Below are 10881 nucleotides of genomic sequence, written 5' to 3' on the forward strand. Positions count from 1 at the left end.
CAGTACTTTCAAAAGTGAGGAACACCAGAAATAGACCTATTTGCAACAAGCGAAAACGCAAAATTCCAAAACTTTGCATCCAGACACCTATACCCTCTATCCAAGGGCAATGCTCTATGGATCAACTGGTCAGGGATATTTGCTTACGCTTGTCCCCCTCTCCCACTACTTCCATTTCTGGTAAAAAAAAAAAACTGTGTCAAACCTCTCTTCTATGATTCTTATAGCCCCCACGTGGACACGACAACATTGGTATACCACAGTCCTAGACCTGTCGGTAGTACTTCACTACAAACTTCCAAACAGACCGGATTTGCTAACACAAAACAAGGGACAAATCAGGCATCCCAGTCCCAGTGCTCTCAACTTAGCGGTTTAGCTCCTGAAGTCATAGAATTTGGATACTTAAAACTTCCATTAGAATACATGGAAGTTCTCAAACAAGCATGCAAGCCTACAACTAGACAGTGCTATGCTAACAAGTGGAAACAATTTGTTTATTACTGTCAATCTAAAAATACTAACCAACTTACAGCTTCAATACAAGATATTGTATGCTATCTAGCTTTCTCATCTATTAAAATCCATATTACTGCCATATCAGCATATGTGCAGACTATACAACATACCTCTCTTTTTAGAGTTCGTTATCAAAGCCTTCATGGAAGGACTAAAACGTATAATTCCACCTGGAACACCACAAGTTCCTGCTTGGAATCTCAATATTGTACTCACAAAACTAATGGGTCCACCTTTTGAAACCAGGCATTCCTGTGAGATTCAATTTCTAACTTGGAAAGTTGATTTCCTAGTAGCAATTACTTCATTAAGAAGAGTTAGTAAAATACAGGAATTCACTCTTGAGGAACCTTTTTATCAAGTACTGAAACATAAAGTTGTACTTAGAACTAATCCAAACTTTTTGCCAAAGGTTGTGTCACCTTTTCACATAAACCAAACATTGGAATTGCCAGTCTTCTTCCCACAGCCAGATTCAACTGCAGAAAGAGCCCTCCACACTCTTGATCTTAAAAGAGCTCTAATGTATTATGTGGATAGAACAAAAGAGTTTAGAAAAACAGAACAGCTTTTTGTTGCTTTTCAACAACCACATAAAGGTAATCCTATCTCTAAACAAGGATTAGCTAGATGGATTGTTAAATGTATTCAAACATGTTTCATTAAGGTATAACAACAACTTTTAATAACACCTAAAGCACATTCCACTAGGAAAAAAGGTGCTTCTATGGCATTCTTAGATAACATACCAATGGCAGACATATGCAAAGCTGCCACATGGTCCACACCACATACATTAACAAAACCTTGCTCACACAATCACTTTACATGCACCTCTTTGTGAAATATACACATCTAATACATAAAAAGCAATGACGGACTAAAAGTCAATCATAACCTCGTTCTTTCATGGGCGCCATCTTATCATATGTTTCCCTTGCGTATATTATACTAAATAGGAGCATTATGGGTAACAAGTTCATTTAGTGCGCACCATTTCACTGGACATGTTAAAGGATTGACAGTATTATCGTTGTATAGACCATACTCATATTCACAAATATTACTGTTCATACCTCGACTGAAAATCAGTCACAATCTCGTTCTTTCATAGATGCCATCTTATCATATCTTTCCCTCTCATCTGTTGTACTAATTTGAAGCGTCATGGTTAACACATTCATTATGTGCACACCAGTTCACTGGACACGTTAACTTGATGGATTGACAGTATTATCGTTGTATAAACCATACTCCATATTCACAAATATTACTGGTCATAGCTCGATTACAAATCTCAACTAAAAAATCAATCACAATCTCGTTCTTTCATGGGCGCCATCTTGTCATATCTTACCCTTGCATCTATTGTACTGATTTCAGGTGTCATACTTGACAAATTCATTTAGTGCTCACCAGTTCACTGGACATGTTACCTTGATAGATTGACAGTATTATCGTTACATAGACCATGCTACATATTCAGAAATATTACTGGTCATACTCAAAATCTTTTCAATGGGTTTCATGACAAACATAACGCTAATTCACAAACATGCGACTAAATCGTATATTATCATAATTCCTAAGCGTGTAGCACCTATTGTAATTATCCAATGTCAGCCCCTTCGTACTACATCAGCATATTCTCCTTAATATACCTGATTGTCTACCTTCATACTATTAATTTCATCTTAAAACCTCCGGCATTGATCAACTCCACCTATGTGCCATATTCTATATCAAACCACGCCGTGATAGACGAAAGAGTATATAAAAAAATAATAAAATAAATGTTACTTCGCAATAGGATGCATCAGATTCCTAGCTCATATACATTGTTGACAGCATCTTACACTGTATCCCTCTGAATTGATTCAAAGCAACTAACCACTTGTTATTGATCTACTGGTGTATGAATGCACTCAGTCCTTCATCAAGATTGAGTCCATTTGGTATAAGTGTTTGCAAATCTATACTGTATTATGATTCTTTTCTCCATAAATGTGCAACCCAATTACCCCCTCTTGGGTTATTGGTAATCTGTTCCACACCATAGAAGGCTAATTTGGTACGATCTTTAAAATTGAACTTTTCGAAATGTCTTGTTACTGGATACTCTTGATCTCCATGTTCTATGGCACGCATGTGCTCAAGGATTCGTTTTTTTACTGTACATGTTGTACCCACTACATACCTCAAGGAGCACAGACATTCTGACACATAAATCACATACTGTGTACTACATGTTATGAATTGTTTGATGGACCGTGTATGTGTATTAAAAGTTCTGTATTCTTTCTTAATCTGACTTGATTTGCAGGCTTTCCACTTTCCACATGGATAGAAACTTTGCAGTCCAAAATTGGTGTCCAATTGTCTAACCGTGATATCACTATGTACTAAGATATCACATAATGATCTGGCCTTGCGAAACGTGATGCTAGGTCTATCCTGACGCATACGGCCCACAATGTTGTCATTCTTAACAATGTCCCAATATTTAGATACACTTCTTCTAACTTAGCTTGCATTTTTGTTATATGCTAATATCAACCTAGTTGTTAAATTGTTATTCTTTCTAGATGCTTCCTCATTCGGGAAAAAAATTTGGGCCCTCGATACACTGTCCGCCTTCTTGCTTGCTTCCCTCAATACCCAGTTTGGATATCCTCTATCTTTGAATCTCTGTATCATGATCTGTTTTTCACTTTTATAGTCTTTGTCAATACTGCAATTATCCAGTATAGGGTTAAAGACTGCAAGATATGCCGCACTTTCTCTACAAAAACCCTCAGGGACCGTGAGCGTAGACTTTTAACATGGCTTCAGGCAAAATCCTGTACTTCAGGTGAGGAGAGCGAGTCAGAAAAGCCACATAAAAGGTCCAGATCTGAGGACCTGGGTCAGGCTGAAAGATCCTGAAAGCATAAAAAAATGCATCATAAGGAAGGTGCAAAAAGGCATACAGGGCTCAATTTCATCAGAACCATCCTCTCCTCGACTAAAGGAGGAGTCATCTCACCGTTCTCTTGCATCTGAGCCTTCTACCCCTAGAAAGGTATCTATCAAAATCAAGTCGACATCGGCTACGACTACGTCGACGTCTGTGGTAAAGGCTCCTATTACTTCCATTAAACCACCTTCGACGAAGCCTCCAGAAAAGACTTTGTCGCTCAAGTCAACGTTGATGCCTTCGTTGACGAGAACATCGTCGTTGACGACATAGTCTATGAAAGTCCCGTCGACTGCAACACCACCGACGAGAGCTTCGTTGGCTACATCACTGTCGGCGAGGACACCGTCGAAGAGACAACCATCAACCACACCACGATTTCAGTGCTGTCGACTGGACTATCGTGTCGACACCATCGACGATGCCAATGGTGGCTGTGAGTCAAATGGATGTTATTCCTAGTTCTTCTGGGTCTCCTGATCTTCGAGCCACAGTTAGTCACAGCAATATCCAGATCGACAATCTATCCTCAGGATACTCAACCAAGTAAGGTGACAACTTTGCTACCTAGTAATCTGCTGGACTGGGAAGAGTCAGAAGAGGGTCCATTTGAGGGATGCACACAGCCCATCCCAGTCGCACATCCAATATCAGGAAGATGACTATGATGATGAGTATGATCAATATCAGCCTTACTACTCTCATCAGGGACGCTATTATCAATCTCCGCTTCAACCAAGAGACACTGTCCAGATGCCTGCCTCCTTGATTCAGGACTTGCAGTAAATGTTGCAGGATTATAGGAGGAAGTTCCGGGCTGCAGCGGAGGAACAACCACCGCCTCCAACTTCTCCTGTTACACCAAGGAGTATACCTCCAGCTACTTCTAGATGACTCCGCAATCTGTGTTAGCCGCTCCCCCTAGAGATTAGGTTTGGACATTTGGGGAAGAAGAGGATGAAGGTGAAATATCAACAGCACAGCATCCTAGTGAGGAATGGGATGACTGTCTAGCCCCTACTCTAGCTTCACCACCTCCTCGTCCTTCAGATTCTCTTCCCGAGGATATAGGTGGTTTTCACAATTTAATGGATAGGACGGCCACGCATTTCCACTTGCCAACATCAGTCTCGCAGTCTGAATGCTTCCTCCATGACTTTAAGGAACAAGCAAGGAAGTCTGTGAGGGCCATCCCTATCATTGACTTCATATAGAGCGAGGGGATCAAGATCATGCAGAACCCGGCAACAGTTCCACCAGTGCCACAGAAGCTCGACAAGAAATATAAGGCAACTCAGGACTCTCCGGCATGTTTGACTGGCCATCCAAATCCCGACTCTGTCATCTCTCAAGCGGCTCAAAGGCGTTCTAAGAACCCGTCAGTGCCTATATCTATTCCTCCTGATAGAGAAGGAAGGAGATTAGATAATGGGGGCAAGAGATTCTCGTCCATGTCGGCCATAACTGTTCCGGCAGCAAATTCCCCTCGCGATTTTGGGTCAATATGATCAACAAATGTGGTCGGATATGCAGGCTTTCATGGACCTCATTCCGGGGAGCAAACAAGCAGAGGCACAAAAGATCCTTCAAGAAGGAGTATGTACATCTGAAGAGATAATTGACTGCACCCTGGATATAGCCTCCACCGGCTTTTGGCAATTGGCGGGAGCTGTGGTATTACACCGCCAGGGTTGGTTAAAAGCCACCTCTTTCAGACCAGAGGTACAGTCCAGAATTCATGACATGCAGTACGACGGAGAATCTCTCTTCGGCAAGCACGTAGACGATGCATTGCAGGCCATCAAGGCTGACACAGATACTGCTCGATCCCTGGGTACTTTGCAGTACCGGAAGCAGCCCTTTCGGGGTGCAAGGGGAAGGGGATTTAAGACATTTCGAGGTTCCTACCACAGGCAGTATCAACAGCCTCAATATAGACCAGCCTATCAGCAACAGTATAGGCAACCATCCACCGCCTCATACGCCAGACAGGGAGGAAGGAGAAAAGAGAGTTCCCAAACCCGGGATCAACCTCAAAAACAATGATTCTTATCAGGCACCGGCTACCCTTCCCCACTACTTACAGAACCATCAAGTGGGAGCGAACATCTCCAGTGTAAGATTTATTGAGAAATGCACTCAGAGGTCATCTTAGACGTCCCCCATGCATGCCAGCCCAACTGCTAGTGCTAGACTGTCCATTCTCTGCCAGCCTGCCAATTCCAGACTAGTTTCTGGCCACAGATGGTGAGTGCCTTTGTGCACTCTGTGACCAGGAACAAAGCCTGTCCTGGGTGGAGGTGCTTCACACCTTCCCCTGCAGGAACTGTAACACCTGGTGGTGATCCTCAAAGGCTCAAGCCTGGTGTTACAGCGCCCCAGGGCACTCCAGCTAGTGGAGATGCCCGTCCCCAGACACAGCTCCTACTTTTGGCAGCAAGTCCGTAGGAGATAATAAGAAAAACAAGGAGGAGTCACCCTCCAGCCTGGACAGCCCCTAAGGTGTCCTGAGCTGAGGTGGCCCCAGCCTTAAGAAATCCCCTATCTTGGTTTTGTAGGATTCCCCCAATAGGAATAGGAATGTGCCCCCATCCCCGCAGGGAGGAGGCACAAGGAGGGTGTAGCCACCCGCAAGGATGGTAGCCATTGGCTACTGCCCACCAGACCTAAACACACTTCACACTCTGCACCCAACGTCCCTAGCTTGAGTTCAGAAGAACCAACACTGCAGAGAGGACCCCCAGGCGACTCCAATGACGTGGACACCCTGTGTCGACCTTCCTGCACCCCTACTGCAACGCCTGCAGGGAGGATCCACAGGCTCACCCTGACCACAACTGCCTGGCAAACAAGGGAACCCGAAGCCTGGACCAAGCACTGCACCTGCAGCCCCCAGGAATGAGAGGAACCACCTCCCAGTAGAGGAGTGACCAGCAGGCAGCCCTCATTCCAACCCAGTCGGTGGCTGGCCCGAGAAGCCCCCCTGGGCCCTGCAGAGTGACCCCTGGGTCCCTCCATTGTGTTCAATGACAAACCCGACACCTTGGCACATTGCACCCAGCCGCCCCTGTGCGCTGAGGGTGTGTTTTGTGTGCCTGGTTGTGTCCCCACCCCCCCCCAGTGCTCTACAAAACCCTCCTGGACTGCTACCCGAGGACGCAGGTACTTGCCTGCTAGCAGACGGGAACCAGAGCAACCCTGTTCTCCATAGGTGCCGATGTTATTTGGGCCCTCCTTTGACCTCTGCACCTGACCGGACTTGTGTTGCTAGTGCTGTGGGTTTGGGGTTGCCTTAAACCCCCAAGAGTTGCCTGCCTATTCCCAGGAGACTGAACTTGAAAGTGCTTTACTTGCCTGGGAAACTAACCAAACTTACCTCCCCCAGGAACTGTTGATTTTTTAAGTGTCCACTTTAAAATAGCTTATTGCCATTTTTGCAAAAAACGTGTATACTAATGTTTTAGTTCAAAGTTCCATACTTACCTGTGTGAAGTACCTTACAATTTATTTCCTAAGTTCTGAATCATGTGGTTCTAAAATAAATTAAGAAAATAATATTTTTCTATATAAAAACCTATTGGCCTGGAGCTAAGTCTTTGAGTGTGTGTTCTCATTTATTGCCTATGTGTGTACAACAAATGCTTAAAACTACCCTCTAATAAGCCTACTGATTGACCACACTACCACATAATAGAGCATTAGTATTATCTAATTTTGCCATTATCACCCTCTAAGGAGAACCCTTGGACTCTGTGCACACTATCTCTCACTTTGAGAAAGCATATACAGAGCCAACTTCCTACACAGATGCCTTACCGACTCACCCATCCTCCCTGCTTGCGAACTGATTTCAAGGGACAGGGATTCCCCCTTCAGGTGCTTAGCTCTGGCACACCAATGTCCGTATTCTTAGCTGCTCTGCGCTTTGCCATGGAAAGTCGTTAAAAGAAACCGACGTCACTACACTGAGGTGGCGTCTGTGTACTACTCCCGAAATCATCACAGCGACTACGACGCCCATGGAGTCGACAGACGCCACCTACCAGTGTGCAAGGGTATTGCTCGAAGAAAAATCTCCGGATCCAGTCTGACACCTGGGAGAAATTCTAAGGTAAGGAATCTGCAACTAGAATATGTCTCTACCAGATATTTTGTTACCGAAGCTAAGTAACTTTTACATCTGACACGTACTGCGCAAATTGAGTAAGGACATATGATTTTCCATTTTGATATTATAAAATAGTTACTTTACGTCAACATTAGCTGAAATTCAAGGTCCTGTTTAAGCCTAGTGTACCAAAATCACAACAAATGTGTACAAATGAATGTTAAATTACACCCAGTTGCGTAATGTCTGTTGGTACCTTTTGAGAGAACTGACAGTGAAAGCTTTAAAATGGCTTTATTTTTAATTTGCAACTTTTGGACTACATTGAAATTTTGTGATCCCAGAAATACAGAATGTCTTAAAGGATACGTTCCCGGGTTTGGTGTTCTGACATTATACACAGCTAAGGTGTATAACGACTACGGTTTTGTGACTGTTAGCCAGATTTACCCACAATTTATAAATCTGAAAATCACTTAAAACTTCATCCACATGTTCTTAAAGGTTCATATTGGCCCAGGGAGAGGGCATGCAACCACTCACACACCCACAAAATCACTCACACACCCAGTCACTCACGCATCCTCTTACAAACCCATTCTCACAGACCCATACAGCCACTCAATAACCTACTCACAGACCCATACACCCACTCTGAAAGTCACTCACACAGCTACTCACACAGCTACTCACACACCCAGTCACAGATTCAACCGAACCACTCACACAGCCACTCACACCCACACACAATCATACAGCCACTCACACCCACACACAATCATACAGCCAGTCGCACCCCAAACCGGTACAGCCAGTCACACACTCAGACCCTTACAGCCAGTCACACCCTCAGACCCATACAGCCACTCACACCCGCTCACTGACCCATACAGCCATCTGCACACCTACTCACAGACCCATGCAGCCACTCATTCACCCACTGAAAGCCACACATCCTCTCACACCATCTCAGTGACCCATACAGCCCCTTAAACACTCACTCACAGGCCCAACAGCCACTCCCACAAAACCACCCATACAGCGAACTCGCACCCCCACTCGCAGACAAATACAGCTAGCTTGCACACCCACTCACAGACCCATTAAGCCACTCGCAAAGCCACTTAACATCTCATACAGCCACTCACACACCCACTCCCAAAGGTTACACGGACATTATAGTTCAGAAATAAAAATGAAAAAAACTTAGAAATTCACAGAAAAAAAACAAAGGTTACAGGGACATTATAGTTAGGATATAGCATTTAAAAACCTTATAAATTTACTAAAAAAAACAAAAACAAAGGTTAAAGGGCTGTTACAGTTAGATTAAGATTTTACACACACAAAACCTTAGAAGTTCAGCGGTTATAGTTACCTAAGCCAACTATAATGCACTGCTGATCACTTCACATATTGCATCACTCATGACATGGTCAGTGACATTGAGGACATCACAAGTGACATCACTCTTGACATCATCAAGCAAAGAAATGTAATAAATGTTCCAGCTCTTGGCCGTGAGGTAGGCAAAGGATCTTCCACCAGCCAAGGTCTTCTGTATGCAGGGTATAATGGCTAGTGCTTGTTGAGCAGGAGAGGTCTGGTGGGGGAGTAGAAAATGATGCAGTGGTTGAGGTAGGAGTGGCCTAGGTCATGCAGGGCCTTGTATGCGTGGACTAGGAGTTTGAAGTTAATTCTTATCTCAATAAGAAGCCAATGGAGGTCTCTTAGGTGATTGGAGATGTGTTTGCGGTGGGGAATGCCCAGGATGAGTCTGTTGGAGGTGTTTTGGATGTGCAGGCTTTTATATTTATTTATATTTAAGCAAAAATAGTTTGCAGTTTCATAAATCAGCACTTAATGCAGTTTTCAGAGTTCTCTCAATGTTATCCTATAGAGGAAATCAATGTTCAGCAAAGACAGGGTTAACAACAACTTATGAGGTCAAGCCCTGGGATCAAAGGTATGTACTGGACACTGATAATAAACACACCAACTGGTCACACTGGGAGCACTGGGGCAGCCGGGTGCAGGGATGCAGTAAGGTGTCTGGTGCCCAATGATTCTCTATGGGATTTGGACCTCGTGACAAACAGGCTGTAGGCTCTGGCTAGGAAGCTAGCCAGGGACAGCAAACAAGTAGGTAGTAGACTTGGTGTGTTGGGCGATGTAGGTGCACCTTTGCCTCTCTTCTGCAGTGCCCAGGGGCAAAGGATGCAAGGGTGTCTTTAGGTGTTGGGTTTTCTCATCCAGGAGCACTTGCGGTCAGACGGTCTTGCGTGTTGAGGCTGCAGGTGTCATCGGGGAGTTCAGCAAGGGGGGCTCCAGGAAGGACTCAAGCTTGGGGGAGCCAATGGACGTTGTTGGCACCAGTGACCCACCTCAGATAGGATTGGGTGCAGTGGTTGCTGGTGGTTTCAGATTTCCCCTCACCTCAAGGCTGCAGAAGAGGGAGGCCTGTGTGCAGAGGCTTCATGCAACTTGGGGGGATTCCAAGACGGGTGAAACCTGAGTGGATTCGGCCTCTAGACAGCTGGGAAACTGGGCTAACACTGTTGGTTCATAGTCGTCTGTGCAGAGGTCATTTCGGGTGTCGGGTCCTTGCTGTTCAAGGGGCTGCAGAGTCCTTTCTTTGTTGCAGAACAGTTCCATTGCTCTCAGGAATCTGAGTCTTTGTAGAAGGCAGGCAGTCCTTCTGGGTGCCTTGGAGGCTCAGCTGCAGGACAGGTTGTCTTTTAAGCAGAGTCCGTAGAGGTCAGCAGGCTGGCTGGAGGGACTAGTTCTAAGTCAGCTGCTTTTTCTTTTCCTCTTTTGCAGGTGGGGCTTTTGTTTGTCCTTTGCTTCACAAGTAGTCAGGATCTGAGTTCTAGGGTTCAGGGGTGCCACCTAAATACTCAATTTAGTGGCGATATAGGGAGTGTCAGGTGACTACACCCTTTCTTTGACCACTTCCGCTGGTAAGTGGGCATAGCCCTAACCCTTGTGGCCTAATTCCTTCCAAACAAGATGGAGGAATTTTAAAAGTAGTGTCGACTTCCTCTTGTCCACCCTAGGGGTGGGACTGGCATGAAGTTGTCACACCTCCTAATCTGCCTAATTTTCCAGCCTGTGCTGCTGCCAAAAGTGGGATCAATATAGGGGGGTGAGTCATGTCCGCCATTTGGAGAGACCTGAGTCGCATTACAACGGCGGCAAGGCCTTTGAAGCTTCTCTCTCTGGAATGTCCATTGTGCCTAGGTGAGGTAGTGACACCTCTCCCAGTGCAGGTTTTTGGCTCAGGTCCTAGAGAGCACAG

Source organism: Pleurodeles waltl, chromosome 3_1 (genome assembly GCF_031143425.1).
Source record: "Pleurodeles waltl isolate 20211129_DDA chromosome 3_1, aPleWal1.hap1.20221129, whole genome shotgun sequence".
NCBI lineage: Eukaryota > Metazoa > Chordata > Amphibia > Caudata > Salamandridae > Pleurodeles > Pleurodeles waltl.